Source organism: Protomyctophum bolini (assembly GCF_963924005.1).
Source record: "Protomyctophum bolini genome assembly, chromosome: 23".
Lineage (NCBI taxonomy): Eukaryota > Metazoa > Chordata > Actinopteri > Myctophiformes > Myctophidae > Protomyctophum > Protomyctophum bolini.
Window position 1 is genome coordinate 4,637,408 of NC_137884.1, and position 14,977 is coordinate 4,652,384.

The window sequence follows — 14,977 nt, forward strand, 5'->3', positions numbered from 1 at the left end:
TCTTTTAAACCAATCACCTGTCCATGTGCTGTGACTAGACAGACAGACCTCCCCTGGGCCAATGCCATCACATTCCAAAACGGGGACAGAATAGGTACGCCTGGGGTGGGGGGGGGGTGGGTTGGGGGTTGGTCTAGGCAGGGGTAAGGTCGCTAACCTTTTGAACGTGAGTGTGTGTGTTGTGTTGCGTGTGTCACGTAGCCAGCGTTACCAGCATAAAGTGGACCCAAACACAATGACCAAAAGAACTCGATGTGCCCCGGCCCCCTAGCCTGCATGGGGGCTCAAGAGTCAAGGCAAGAATCTATATTTTTTCGTCCATGCTAAAGCCCTTTTATCCCTAAACTTCTCTGCCTTTTTTACCATTTTGATTTTTGAATGGTTCAAATAGCCAATCTACAAGCTCACAACATGTTTGTTGATGTAGATCGGCTAGTTGAACCGTTTTAATATGTTTTTCAAATAGGTTTAGGGATAAGGGGTTGAGGGCCCTATTGTAATGCCATAAACATGCTGCCCTATTTATGTCAAAATTCTAGGTGTAAAGTTGTAAACAGACAGTATTATCACTTCAGGGACACGAAGCACAGACTTACAGCAACACAAACATTCTGATGAACCGAATATGAAGGACCCCAATGGAAACAAGCCTTAGGGTTAGACCTTAATTGGGGTTTTTTAAATACTTTAATAGTAGACCTTGTATTGAACTGTACCGTACTTTTTCTGAAAACTGAAAGTATTCAATCAATCAATCAAAAAACCTGGATATCCTGCACTGGTTTAAACCTGATTTTGGAGACTGATCCATTTGTTTTTGTATTTCAAAATCACAAAAGAATCTGACCCATCTGGTGCTGTACTGTACTGGTGCTGTACAAGCTCTCATCCCTGGCCTCTGTGCATGCATGCGTGCGTGCGTGCGTGGCTCCAGTGACAACAGTAACACTTGGTGGTCAACAAACGCTATTTCCGTACTCAGACATACAGACGGTACTCGGACACAGGGGCAGATACTGGGACAGACATACGGACACACATTGCTGTCTATAGGAGTGGCTATAGCACCACTCAAACATGTGTGAATTAGCACCCACCGTAGCTCACCCCTTGGACTATTTGTGAGACTTTCTTAAAGCATCCTCCCACTGCATTCCTCCGGTATCTACAAACTCTCTGTGACACCGACTGATGTATGAATAAATGTCTTCCTGTCATTAAGACTTACAGTAAACAACACTGTGCCCTTACTGGCATCAATTGTCCATTTAGTACCGATTGAACTTGCTAAAACAGTTTGTGGCATCTAGGCCAGGAATAATGACCTATGTTTTGCTGTACTGGTCATCTCTCTCCACACTCTTAAAATCTCATTTGTATTCAGTATTGTATTCCTTTTTGTTTACTGTATTGCAGCAAACTTCAGTATAAATCTTCAGAATTCTGTCTTTAACAAGTATACATTTGACATTAATGAATTAATGTATATAGCACCTTTCCAAACATAATACAAAGTGCTTTGCAGACAGGTTATAAACAGCAAATAACAGGCCATCAAAAACAACATCAGAAACATCAGAAACATTAAACTTGAAAAATAACAGGCCATCAAACAATTGAAAATACAATATTAGCTAAAACACTTGATATAAAAAAATGGGTTTTTAAAAGCGTTTTAAAAGAAGACACTGACAGAGCAGAGGTGCCCGAGCCTCAAAGGCCCGGTCCCCTCGAGTGACACGGCTTGCGCACAGGATTATGCAAGTCGGTTCCAGCAAGTCGGTTACATAACTGGGAGCTAGACCATGTAGGGCTTTAAAAGTAATCAATAATATCTTAAAAACTATTCTGCAGCTCAATCCTTTAAATCCAGGGAACATGCTGTTTTACAGGTTTGGTGTCGATCGTAAATGTCAAAGATTCAGTACACGTATAGGGTGACGCTGTCAAATCAAACGTCAAATCAAACGAACGGGGGGCTGTGGCCTAATGTGAATCAAACTGGACCTAGTATCACTGTGTCAGCAAGGCAACAGCAGGACAAAGGGGGCTAACAGAATTACCCAAACTCAGATACAAATAAAAACTAGACTAGAACGTTAGGGAGGGACTAGAGGAAAAGAGATCCAGTAGAACTAAAAGACAATTCGTTTTATGTTTGGTTGCGCTCTGGAGCTGCGCTCTGAAAATAACAGATCTACAAACTCACAACGCGCCACACTGTGAGGCATTGTGACCTTGTAGATCGGCTATTTAATATTTTCAGCATGCAACCACAACTAAAACTAGACTAACACTAAAGAGTTTCAGGTGACCAAAATGACTAAAAAGACATTCATTCAAGAGACTATGACTAAAAAAAATCAAGCTGTCAAAATCAACACTGGCGAAGGCTTCCGTCAGTCTAACAATGAGGATCAGTTAAGTACCTGTACTGGATACCTGCCAAGTGTAACCCCTGTGAGTCCGTCTCCACAGAAGGGCCTCTATAACACGTCATAAACATCCTGCCTTTGACAGCTTTCCGAATACAATGGTGCAAAAAAAAATAAAGAATTACTGAGGCCAGTGTGGCCTCCACTTAACTACATTACAATGTAACTGTGATGTGCACAGTTAGTAACAGGGCTGTCACGATTACAAATGTCAGTTGACGATTAATTGTCACATAAATAATTGCGATTAACGATTTACGTACTGTAATTGTGTTGTTTTTTTGCATTGAACATTGGAATGTTACAATTTTTATTTCCGTTTGCCTTTTAGGCTTCGTAATCACAAATTGCACAGGGCATATCTTTACGAAAACTGTACACAATACTGGAAATAGCAGATCTACAAGCTTACAACACGTCACTTTGTGACGTGTTGTAAGCTTGTAGATCTGCTATTTCTGCTCATTTTCAAAAATGTTTGGATGGACATTTTTCAAGATGGAAAAGATTGACGATTATGATCTACATTAGCTTGCTGATTTCAAACGGCCAAATGTATATAGGGCTGAAGTGGTTAAAACTACAAAGTGACTACTAACTAAAGTCTTCTAATAAATGTAGTGGAGTAAGATGTAGTGGAGTAGATCAAGTAAAAGTGTTGGAAATTGGAAACACTCAAGTAAGTTCAAATACCTCAAAAACGTACCACTGCTTTGGGCCGATTGTCAACACTAAGCCGGCATATTTGATCATGAGAGAGATAACGGCCCGTAAGTGAGTTAACCCCCCCCCCCCCCCCCCCACACACACACACACACACACACACACACCCCCGTTTCCTAACCTTGCACCTTGGCCTGCACCATTTTTGTCAAGCCAACAGTCCTGAGTTAACAAGCCTGTCACCAATCATAAATGATGGAATCTGAAAGTAACTAAAATAAGACTAGTACCTCGGCACCTCATGTGACACGCTGCAAATAACACCGACGCGCTCGGCGCCAGATGACTCCACACATAATATGCACCATCCTGACAGGATGGACGCTTCTCCAATGTAGTTTTAGACCGTGGGTTTTCAACCAGCGGTCCTTGAGGGGGGTTCCAGGTGGTCCCCAGCTAAATGATGGAGAGTTGGTAACCAAGAACCAAGAAGCATAATGGACCCTTATGGGTGCCATTGCAAGATATAGCCCACAACCCCCACATATATAAGCTATATGCTTAAAAAATCACGTCGAAGGTACTTCATGTGCTCGTGTAAATACTTACGAGACTGGGGCAAATTCCGCATTAACGGAAAAAAACGAAAATGCCAGCCTTCCGACCGGACACTGTGAAAGTCCAACGACAGGCTTTCGATCAATCAGTGATTCATGAGGTGTACATCTTTTGAGGGTCCTACAGGCATGCAGCCGCACTGTCTGTGAACACTGTGTGAATACCCAGAAATCAAATTTGGACAATCTGCACTTTAACCTCGTACCTAGTCCTTGTGACATTCCCACGTGCACATGTAAGTGCAGAACAACGTGTCACTGTGCTAACAGACAGTTCCCGAGTGTTCCCTGTGTGTGTGTGTGTGTGTGTGTGTGTGTGTGTGTGTGTGTGTGTTCGACTCGACGTGCACTTGCCCTTAGTTACGTACAGTAAGAGGATCAATACGATCATTATCACAGCAACTTGATGGACCGATCAAAAGAGAAAATAGCAGATCTATATGGAGATCTAAGGGCTTGAGGTCAGATGTAGAGTTGCTGGCGAATATTGATGACATCAGGGATCTCCATATATGGGCTTAATTGTGACAGCACGTCGCATTTACTATAACAGGGATCTCCATCCCTGATGATGTCACGTGATGTCACAAGACCTGGGCACCATGGGGGCATTCCCATGTATGGGGTTATTGAGTGACTTAAGGGGATGTTGAGTCACTGACAAGACGGGAAATGCACGATTTCAATACAATAATTGCAATACAATAAAAAGAAGTCGTGACCCATAAATATTGGTCCGTTGACCCACAAATGGGTCCCCACCCATTGTTTGGGAAACAGTGGATTAGAGCGCTTCAGAATGACGCATGCATGACACCCTATATACATTTAGTGGTGAGTAATCGTCACCCTCCAAACACCATAACTACCTCCCTCTTCTAACAGACACTACAGTAAATGCTGTTGACTTGAGCAGCGGTTCTCAAAGCAAATGTGTTAATCAAGGGTCGGCAGTGTTGTCCCTGAACGCGTTAAAAGAACGATCGTTCACGAACACGTTCATATGTTGGCGTCACTTTCACATGTTCAACTTCGTTCCAAGAGTGAGTGTTTCCATAGAGCCTTCCAGGCGAAGCCCACGCTAAAACACACCCTAAACAGTCCTTAATATTTAGCGGAAAACCCACCAATAAGCCCTTATCGACCGACACAAATTAACTAATCTTTCTCAGCCGTGCAATTTCACTGGAGCATATCTAAATGCAGCGCATGATGATCCAGTATAGGCTAAGACAGCAGCCACATGTACAGAACTTGTCCCGACCCAAACACTGAGGAGGTAAACTACATGTGTTGTTGTTTGATTAAACATAATGTGCCACGAAAACTAGCTCCCAATAGCTTGTTGTTGTTTTTTGCGTCGAGGAGGTATGTCTCCAACTGTCCATACATGATCGCCTCGAGCGGCCAACAAAACACATCTCCCTCCACAGAAGCGTAGTGAATAGTGATGCCTGATTAATTCTTCGTCCAACGTGTTCCATGCTGAAAATAGCTGATCTACAAGCTCACACACAACGCGCTGCGTCCGCGACGCGTTGTGAGCTTGTAGATGAGCTATTTTCAGCAGCACACGGAGACATGCAGGCTGTGAGAACTGAACTGAACCCTTCACAATAAAAGCATGCAGCTTTCACAAGTTGGCCCATAATAAAGACAAGGAAAAGGATTAAGAATTCGGTGTCATTTCACATGGCAATAGAGTTATTTATTGTCGTTTACAAGATGGGTCTATGCCGGGGCACTGGAGGGCTCCTCATCGCCGGCTCTGTGCCTTCAAATAAACGTTATTTTGAAACGTTTATGCCGGGGGGAGCGTGATACTATTTATTAATTGCCATACGTCTACTACGGCAATGGTGCCAAGTGAGCACCACAGAGACAAAGTCCCACCAGTCCTTAAGTTTCACTTGGGACGTACATGGGCAGCGGCAGGAGCAGCAGCTCTCTCTCTGCGGGTTCATTACACAAAGGCATGTTATGGATCAGCAACCCCTTGACTCGTTCCACTCTTACACAGTGGTCATACATTCTACATGTATGCTCTCTGAGGCGCCGAGTCAACACGCAGCCCATGTACTGAGGAAGTAGACCGTGTATACTCTCTGGCCCCTTTTCCACCGGTTGGTTCCCAATGGGAACCGGTTCAGTTCTTATTGGTTTTTAGTCCATGAGCCAGAGCTCCACAATTGGAACATTAATTATGAATTGAGTGTGCAAAACCATACCTATATTAGATTGTTATCGCCATGACACTTCCCCCAATTGATTACTTACACGAAGACAATGATTTATTGCATTACACATTTTAAATGTTTAAATATGCAAATGAGGCATTGTGTAGGAAAATATGCAAAATAATAGAAAATATGAAAAAGCTACTACTGTGGAAGTGTTATCGTGTATTAATTGACTTAACAATTTAATATACCGGTAGTCTAGTTTTTCCCACCAATTTTGGAGCTCTGGCTCATGGACTAAGAACCAAAAAGAACTGAACCGGTTACCGTTGGGAACGCGCTAACCTTTGGACCACAAGGTCACGGGTTGGTTCCATCCCGGGCACAACCAACTCAGCGTATGAGTAGCACGGAGCTTGGTCTTCTGTCTTCGACATACCGGCACATCTTTTAACCCATTTAGGCCTGACCTCAAAATCTAAATCCTCCAGTTTTCTGAAATAAATATTTTCATGATTTAAAAAAAAAAATAGCAGACCTACAAGCTTGTAGCGCGCGCTATGAGCTTGTAGATCTGCTATTTTTCAACAGCTAAATTATAACATAATGTTTAAAACAACAAAAGGGGTTCCCTCCCCAAAATGGTTTAACCACTTGAACCCTAGAATCCCTATTCTGGGTAGGGCAATTTACAATTTAGGCATTCAACTGAGACACTCTGACAGTGACTTACAGTAAGCAAGAACATAACATAGTAATAACTCAAATATTTGTATCATAAGCAGGCTAAGAGCCACTAACATCCGTCTAACAGTAGAGTATCTGTACAATGAAACTGAGTATACATTATAGTGTTGTCTACAGTATATAATATGCTATATACATTACATAAGTTTAGCCTTATTTGCATACGCCTGCTAGGGCTACTATAGTACGCCACTGATCGTGATTCGTGACAATCAGTGGCGTGCACAGATACACTAGGTGGTGCTTTTTGTGCATTTTTTTGTACAGTGGACATTGATCAATTCTTGATGAAAAGCTTCGAATATATTATCTATGCCCCCAACATCTATAAATCGCACACTATTAAGGCAACCGGCCGGTTCCACGCACAGCACAAGGTGCCCTTTTTTCACTTGAGCACCTGCCCCTCTAAATGTCTGTGCACGCCACTGGTCACGATTATGACATTCTAGTGATTTTTGTTCTGTTGTTGAACATTATTGGAATATTTGGCAAAGCATGCAGCGAGCAGTTAGCTATAGTTGCATTGGGCACATACCATAGCCTGGCTATCACTCCACTGATTATGTTCACATATAGTCAACTACCAAATATGTGCCCTAGATATAAGTGTCTTTATCTTACTGTAAATATCAGAGGAGTTCAAATAGCCTTCATACTTGAAGCAGTAACACAAGAGAGGCACCGGGCCAGGTTCACACCAGTGCCAATGGATATCTCACTGCAGAGCACTGCCTATTATTGCTGTTATTCCAGCGTTTTATTATTCGAAAAACAAGGAGTAATAAAAAATAAAATCACACTTGTGTGAAGTGAGGGGCACCTGGTAATGATACATTATCCATATAGCCTTGGCTGCTACGCTGTGTTTGTTTAAAGTGCTGCTCTAAACAAGCCATGCCAAATGATATGACGTAATTTCAAAAGCAAAACGTTGGCCTCAAAAATGACATTGTTACTAACAGAAGTGGTGGCAGCTGTTGCTAGGTGACAGGTCAGGTAAATCGGGTGGATGTGTTCCTATTGGAATGTATGGGCACTGAGTAGAACGCCCCTCAACCAAAAAGAAAAGAAAACACTATGCCAAGGTTACAACTAACCGACAACCGTGGTATAATGACATGGTTGGTCACTAGACAACAAACCATTACAATTACAAGGTGGCGACAGAAGAGCACTGAACTACTGGGTTTTGTGTGGAGGTGAACAGTGTTTAAGAGAGAGAGAGAGAGAGAGAGAGAGAACCTTATCACTGTAAAGCCCAAACCACACCAATGGGTCGCCGTGCAACTCCCTGAAACAAAACGGTTGCGAATAGACGCATGTACTGTAGTACAAGCAACCATTGAATTGAACCAATTGAATCACTTGGGTCGACTTGCGTCGTCATGCGCCACCCTGCGCTGACATGCAACACAGGGACATCGCTGGTCCGAGCGCTAAAACCGTTTTGTCCCATTGGTGTGTTTTTGGCCTAAAGCCCGTTGCGAGTAGACCCATGTAGACGCATTGAGACGCAAGCCGACCCAAGTGATTCAATTAGTCCCATTCAATGGTTGCTTGCAACTACATGCGTCTACTCGCAACCGTTTGGTCGCAAGGTGTGATAGCCGATCTACAAGCTTACAAAACAGGCAACATCTATATTTTACCATTTTGGAAAACCTTTGGACAATTTGGAAGTGGTTTGGTTAGTATAGGGACGGACGCCAGGTCAAAAGTGGTTAAGTCTGTCTGTGGGTTTTATAAATGTTTTACCACTGAAAAGCATTAAAAAGAGCTGATGAAAAGAAAACACAGGAGTAGCCAACTGTTTCCCACCACTGATTATGCGGACATAAATTCTGACTTCATCGTCTTCTAAGATGACCCCTGTGTTGGCCTTGAGTAAACAACGTATTGGCCTTTTGTTCGCAGGCCTCTAACCTTGTTTTGTGAACTCTTCACTCACAGACGGTCTCTGCATGGTGATCTTATCAGCAGCTATCGACCTGACAGCGAACGGCCCATGTGGGCCGATGATGACGACGACGACCACGGTGGCAGTGGCGTGTAGCTTTACAACAGCATCGAACCCTACGCGCAAGGTCAAGGTTTTGTGTACTGTGCCGTTTGATTGCTTTCTGTTGTCCAGACTCGATCTCTCTCAAGCATGCTCTTGCGGATTATTTGGCTGTGGGATCCCCATCTGAAAATAATTTGTGCTGCTGACTGAACACCACAAGAGAAGGTTTTGAAATAAATAGCAGATCTACAAGCTCCACGACGCATTGCATCGCAACGCTCAATATTTGACCTGATCCTCAGTTTGCTGGGGACCCCCTGGAACCCTTCAATGACCATAGACCAGTCAGTGGTTCTCAAAGTGTGGTCCGGGGACCCCCAGGGCTCCCTTGGAGGGGTTCCAGGTGGTCCCCAGCTAAAATAAGTTACTATGGCTATTTAAAAATAGCACATATACAAGCTCACAGCGCAACTACTAAGCTTGTACATTTTAGAAAAATGTCTCAAAAGTGTTTTTAATATTCTCTTCTGACACAAACCATTTTCAGATGAGGGGGGTCTGCGGCCAAATATATATCAATTTGAGGATCCTGGGTACAAAATAAGTTTTAGAACTACTACCATTATTAAACAATGATTTTTAGACAACCCTAAAATCATTCACATGACGTTGTTTACTACGAATTGTACAAACGCTTTCTTTAGGCGTGAAGTTGTTCACGTCAGAGTTCACCTAACTTTGCTAATACAGGGAAAAGCCTATGATGATAGCCTACTCTTTTTATTCTATTTGCTCTTTATTAACTCTATATTCTATTTTTGCTGTTGTCTGTTTGATGTTATCCATGTTGCTGCTGCATTCTCTGAAGGAACCCTAACCAAAATAAGTTTTACTTTTATGTAGCCTACCTGTACACAAGATGGAACAATAAAGTACAACCTCAAAGCTAAATATATAAATATTTTGGGACACTCTTACAGCAAGTTTGCAGAATAACCAGTTCCCTAGCGATTTATTGAACCTATACGTCTGCCAAATAAAACAGACCATGGCATCATCCTGAGGGAGACGCTTTGTACACAAAGTACTCGTTCATGTTAATTCCCATGGCACAAATAAGTGACTAGATATTTCGGGAAACTAACATAGTTGCCATTCCAATTTCCAAGATAATAATTATGTTGGCATCCGCTTTCTTACACAATGACATTCATAAAGATGTCTTACAAGATTGCATTTTTCCACACTTTTAGAGCATATCCGTGGTCATCATATGGGCATATACCCAACAATAGACGCCAAAACTATGGACATTTTCCAATTGTTGTGTATTTTTATATCAAAGATTTCCATATGTCCATAAAAAAACAAACATTTTAATTACTTCCTGTGAACGGAAACGTGCTGCGTGATGACGTGCCGCTACCCGTATGAATATCATTACAATAACCTTGATTTAATTAACCTGTTTGATTCCCATAGTACATTCCTCAAAACGCAGCTGATTTTGATTACAGAATAGTTTTTAATCTCGTTCAAGATAACATCCAGACAGTGCATTACTCATGTTAAACTTAATCAGCAAGCCATAATATGCATGTGAAAACATTGTACTGTTGGTTAGAAATAAGCCACGCAGTAGAAAACATGCTTTTGCTGCCTGTCGTGCTGTGACAGGTTGTGAGCGAGCTTGTAGATCGGCTATTTTCAGCGCTCTGTCTGCACGCAACTAAGTCTGAATCCAAACTGAGGCCACTGAAAACTGCCGATTGTGACTAGACGTTTCTATTAATCAAAACGTTTTATGAAATAGTTCTGATCCTGCCCCAGAGTCCTACAGATATCTGGGTTCTGAAAGTTGGTACACCTACTACACCCACCCACAACTGTTCCTTAATATACAAATACATACATGTATACTGCTTTGCTACAGTATACAGCATGTCATTGCTCTAGTCTTCCCTGAAAGAATATTTTGTCACTTCTAAGTTCTAACTAAGCCCACCTTATGTTCTGTTGATGATTTATGTACGTGCCATTTTTTGGTGTGTGAAATGAACGAGGTTTACCATATTTGGGTTGCTTATAAGAGAACAGGCAGAGTACTTCATCAGGTTACTGCATAATGACACGCTTGAGGTATGCCGGTAAATAGCAAACACTTGTATTGTGAGCTGTACCGTGTAAGCTTCTCCAGTTTCCATTGAACATGGTGGACAATGGACATGTGTTTTGGAAGTCTGACTCATGATATCCTTTGATCGTCTCTCAGATTATCTGCATCATCATAGTGACAATAATAAAGCCCACCCGATGCAACACTTTTGGATCCAATGCCAAAATGACCTACATTTTGTCAAAAGTGCAAATTGCTAAATCAATTGTAATCCATTAGAAACCTTAGATTTGATTTGAGTTTTCTTTCATAATCATAACATTTAATAAGAAAACACAAACGAGTATTAATTACAAAATATATATTTGTATTATACAACGAGCAAGCAAGCAATTAACACCCCGATCGCCCGGGGTTATTTAATCCATTAAATCATAGCGCCCGGCGATTTATAGTAACAGAGCACTTTTACCGATGGACCGGATGTTATCCCGGATGTGGCTGAAGCAGCTAAATGTAGCCAAAACACTCTAGAGGCGATCGACAACAACGGGAGGTATGATTACATCTACCGCGACTAGCGACGGGACCTAATACATGATCTTTGCTTAGAATTAGACGTTATGATTTAGATCAAGAGTTAACGTTTTAAGATTTTCTCATACATTATACATTCTCAGTGTTAGTGTAGCCCTTGGCTGGGAGGCGAACCAGGGACCTATAAATCCTATGGCGTGTACGTTACGTTACCAGTCGGCTAAAGAGCCATATCCCGATAGGCAAGCAGTAACGCAGCACCCTAGAGCCTACAGTCGTCGCCCCCTACCTGGAAGTGCATCCACACGCACCAGCCAGGAGCTATAGGCTCGACTTACTGGGGGGGACCTCCACACCCAGCCAGGATCTAGGCTCCACTGACTGGGGGGAACCTCCACAGTCCACACCCAGCCAGGAGCTACTGTACGTTCCACTGACTGGGGGGGAACCTCCACACCCAGTCAGGAGCGAGGCTCGACTGACTGGGGGAACCTCCACAGTCCACACCCAGCCAGGAGCTAGGCTCGACTGACTGGGGGAACCTCCACAGTCCACACCCAGTCAGGAGCTACACTCCACTGACTGGGGGGACCTCCACAACCAGTCAGGAGAATAGGCTCCAATGAATGGGGGAACCTCCAGTCCACACCCAGGCAAGTAACGTGCTGTCGACTAAACAGCATTATATCACGAAGCGAGGAACCTAATCCACCGCTGCCACCAATGTATCCTCGGCCGGGAGGTGAACCCGGGACCTATATAGATCCGTTGGTGTGTATACGCTACCAGTCGGCTAAAAAGAGCGAGGCCCAATAGGCAAGCAGCACCGTATAGTCTACACCTAGATTGAGTATTCAATAACTCTACAAATTGCATCAGCCAGAAGCGCTTCAACTCTAGAAGGCCTTTAGATATTTGACCTGTATAACTGTTATGTAACAGGGGCGGCAGCCAGCCAAAAAGGTAGAGCAGAGCAGCAACAACTGTTCTCTGCCCTGGCTTGCCGTCTGACAGGTGTGGGTAAAGTAAATATCCATTGAAATGACATACCAGCAGCATTGTACCTCTAACTGCATGCTGATGACTTTAGAAGAGTCTTTTGAGAGGCAATGAATGAACACAGTGACAAAAGCGAGTACGTACGTACGCCCTGCGGGCTGCACCGTACAGCAGTGGTTCTCAACCAGTGGTCCTTGAGGGGGTTCCAACTGACTAAAACTGACGAACAATGTCGACTATACCTTTTTTCCACTGACGAAACCAAATAAAAACTACCGTAAGCTATGATGACTAAAACTAGGACTAAGTATAGGCATATTGACAATTTCGTCAACAAATAAGAACTAGACTAGAATATCAGGGAGGGACTATAGTGGAGAAGAGATCCAGTAGAACTGAAAGACAAGTCATTTTATGTTTGGTTGTGTGCAGGTGTCATGTGCTGAAAATAGCAGAAACACAAGCTCACAACACGTCGCAGAGGTGACGCGCTGTGAGCTTGTAGATCGGCTATTTTCGGCACGCAGCTAGGTATAAATCAGGCATAATAACGCCCAACAAGGCCTGCCACGATGCATTATAGTAGACTAAATCAACTGTAGCTTTAGTCGACAAAAATCTTATATTTAGTCGACTAAAGCTAGACCAAAAGTAAAACATTTCAGATGACTAAAGTATGACTAAAACTAAAAGGGAATTTTATTCTAAAGAAATAAAAAAATTCACTAATGAACGCCATCTTTACACTCTCCAGTTAAATAAATGCTGGATATTTCTGAGTGTAGCCACTAGTGCCAGCCCAGGAGAACAATCTCAGTGGTAATAATTTACCTTTATGTATACCTATTAACTTTCATAGCTCGTCTTAAATCATAATAATTTAACTTATTATGCACAATGCACAAATACTTGACTTTGATATGACTTCAAATGTCAGTTCACAAAACGTGGCTTGATTCATTGTGGTTTTACAAGATGCCAGACTGAGTGACTGGCTGTTAACGTACACAAACATACAATAGCGGAGTAGCCTATATACAGTACAGCAGTGGTTCACAAACGTTTTAGCTCGAAACCCAAGAGAAATTTTATGTCTCCCCGTGACCCAAGATAGTGAAAACAACAGATCTACAAGCTCACAACGTGTCGCTCCTCGCCACATTGTGAGCTTGTAGATCTATTGAAGAATTGTTTGATTTGCATTTCATTCTGAAGTTTTGAGTTTTGTGAGAAACAAAAAATAAAGGCATATTTTACTGTACTAGCGACCCAAAAGGGATATGCATCCGCGACCCACAAATGGGCTCCGGCCCACTGATTGGGAAACAATGATATAGTACACTATACAGCTAACACTGGACATATTCACATAGATCAATGGTTTTCAACCCTTTTCATATCAAGGTCCATTATTTATTCGGCATTTGAACCACGGACCACCTTTTGATGAGATTTAAGGCCTATTCATACTCCAGTTTTAGGTGATAAGGTGACCACTGAAACGGTGGTTAGTTAAAACAAGACAGATGTGTTTGGGTGAGCAGTGAGTCTCTTATCACCGATAAGAGGTAGGTCACGTTATCACCTACAACTGGAGTATGAATAGGCCTTTAGCCTCTCAGACCCAAATGTAGAATATGTTGTCATTAGATAAGATGTGTGTCCACAATTCCATGCTGTATTGATGTTGGCACCATAGGAGAGATAACAGGCAAAACATTGATCAAACAAGAACAATTCTTCTACATTTCTATATGAAAATAATTTAACTAATGCAGATGTTTAACAAAAATGTAACTCTTGAGTAAAATGAAATCAAATAGTTAAAGATCTACCAGAAAGAGAAGCGACCTCGCCCCCTAAAGGGTGAGGTCGTGTGCACTGGCCATATATAGAGCGTGTCTTGAGTGTACAGGGTTTGATGAGGTCAGATCAACATATATGGAATGTCAGAACAGGTCAGCTCCATATAATATAATTATGGAGATCTAAGGGTGGGCCCAGGTTGGGCCGGGCCTTAATTTTCGGACCTGTTGAGAACTCTAGTTTTCGCCGGCTGCCGGGCTGTGACGTGACAAAAAAACCCGCAAGTTTTCATAGTTTACTAATAAGGGTCCGTTTGGTTACCAACTCTCCATCATTTAGCTGCATGGGGATCACCTGGAACCCCCTCAAGGACCACTGGTGGTCCCCGGACCACTGGTTGAAAACCACTGACATGTGGAAGTTAGCAGCTCAGTGGCACGCAGCATAACCTGGTATTCTTAGCAGTCCTAAAATGTATCAGAATATCCGATCTATTAGATTTAGCGATTATTAAAAATAGTGTGCCGTTTCAAATAACAATGCTGTTCTTCTATGACTTGTGTTATGTGTGGTATGCAGAACTAATCCCAGAGGTGTATTTCTTTAACTGGATTTAAAAATAGTGACATGATAGCTATTCCGAGAGCTAGAGACTCACTGTGCTCTTCTTAAAGGGCCATGTCACCCCTCACATCAGTTTCTTGTCTCCCAAACATCGTTAAAATAAGATCTGGTTGCAAAAGGGGTGAAGTGGCCCTTTAAGCAGTGTTGATTTCGACAACTAATGCTATGACGAAAGATGTTCGTCAACCACCTTTTTTCACTGACGAAAACTAAATGGAAACGAAATGAAAACTAAGCATTGATGACTA

The 14,977-nt window shown here is 42.5% G+C and overlaps 1 protein-coding gene across 2 annotated transcripts in view; it reads right to left on the reverse strand.

Annotated features, from left to right (window-relative positions):
- slc38a4 (solute carrier family 38 member 4) overlaps window positions 1-14,977 on the reverse strand; it is a 64,566-nt gene that overhangs the window by 47,588 nt on the left and 2,001 nt on the right. The window contains exon 1 of one of the 2 annotated variants that reach the window (XM_080757711.1): window positions 14,764-14,785. The exons of the other annotated variant lie outside the window; for it this stretch is intronic. The gene's annotated coding sequence lies outside the window, so the exon portion shown is untranslated. Of the gene's footprint in view, window positions 1-14,763; window positions 14,786-14,977 lie in introns of those variants that run through there. 2 annotated transcript variants of the gene reach the window in all.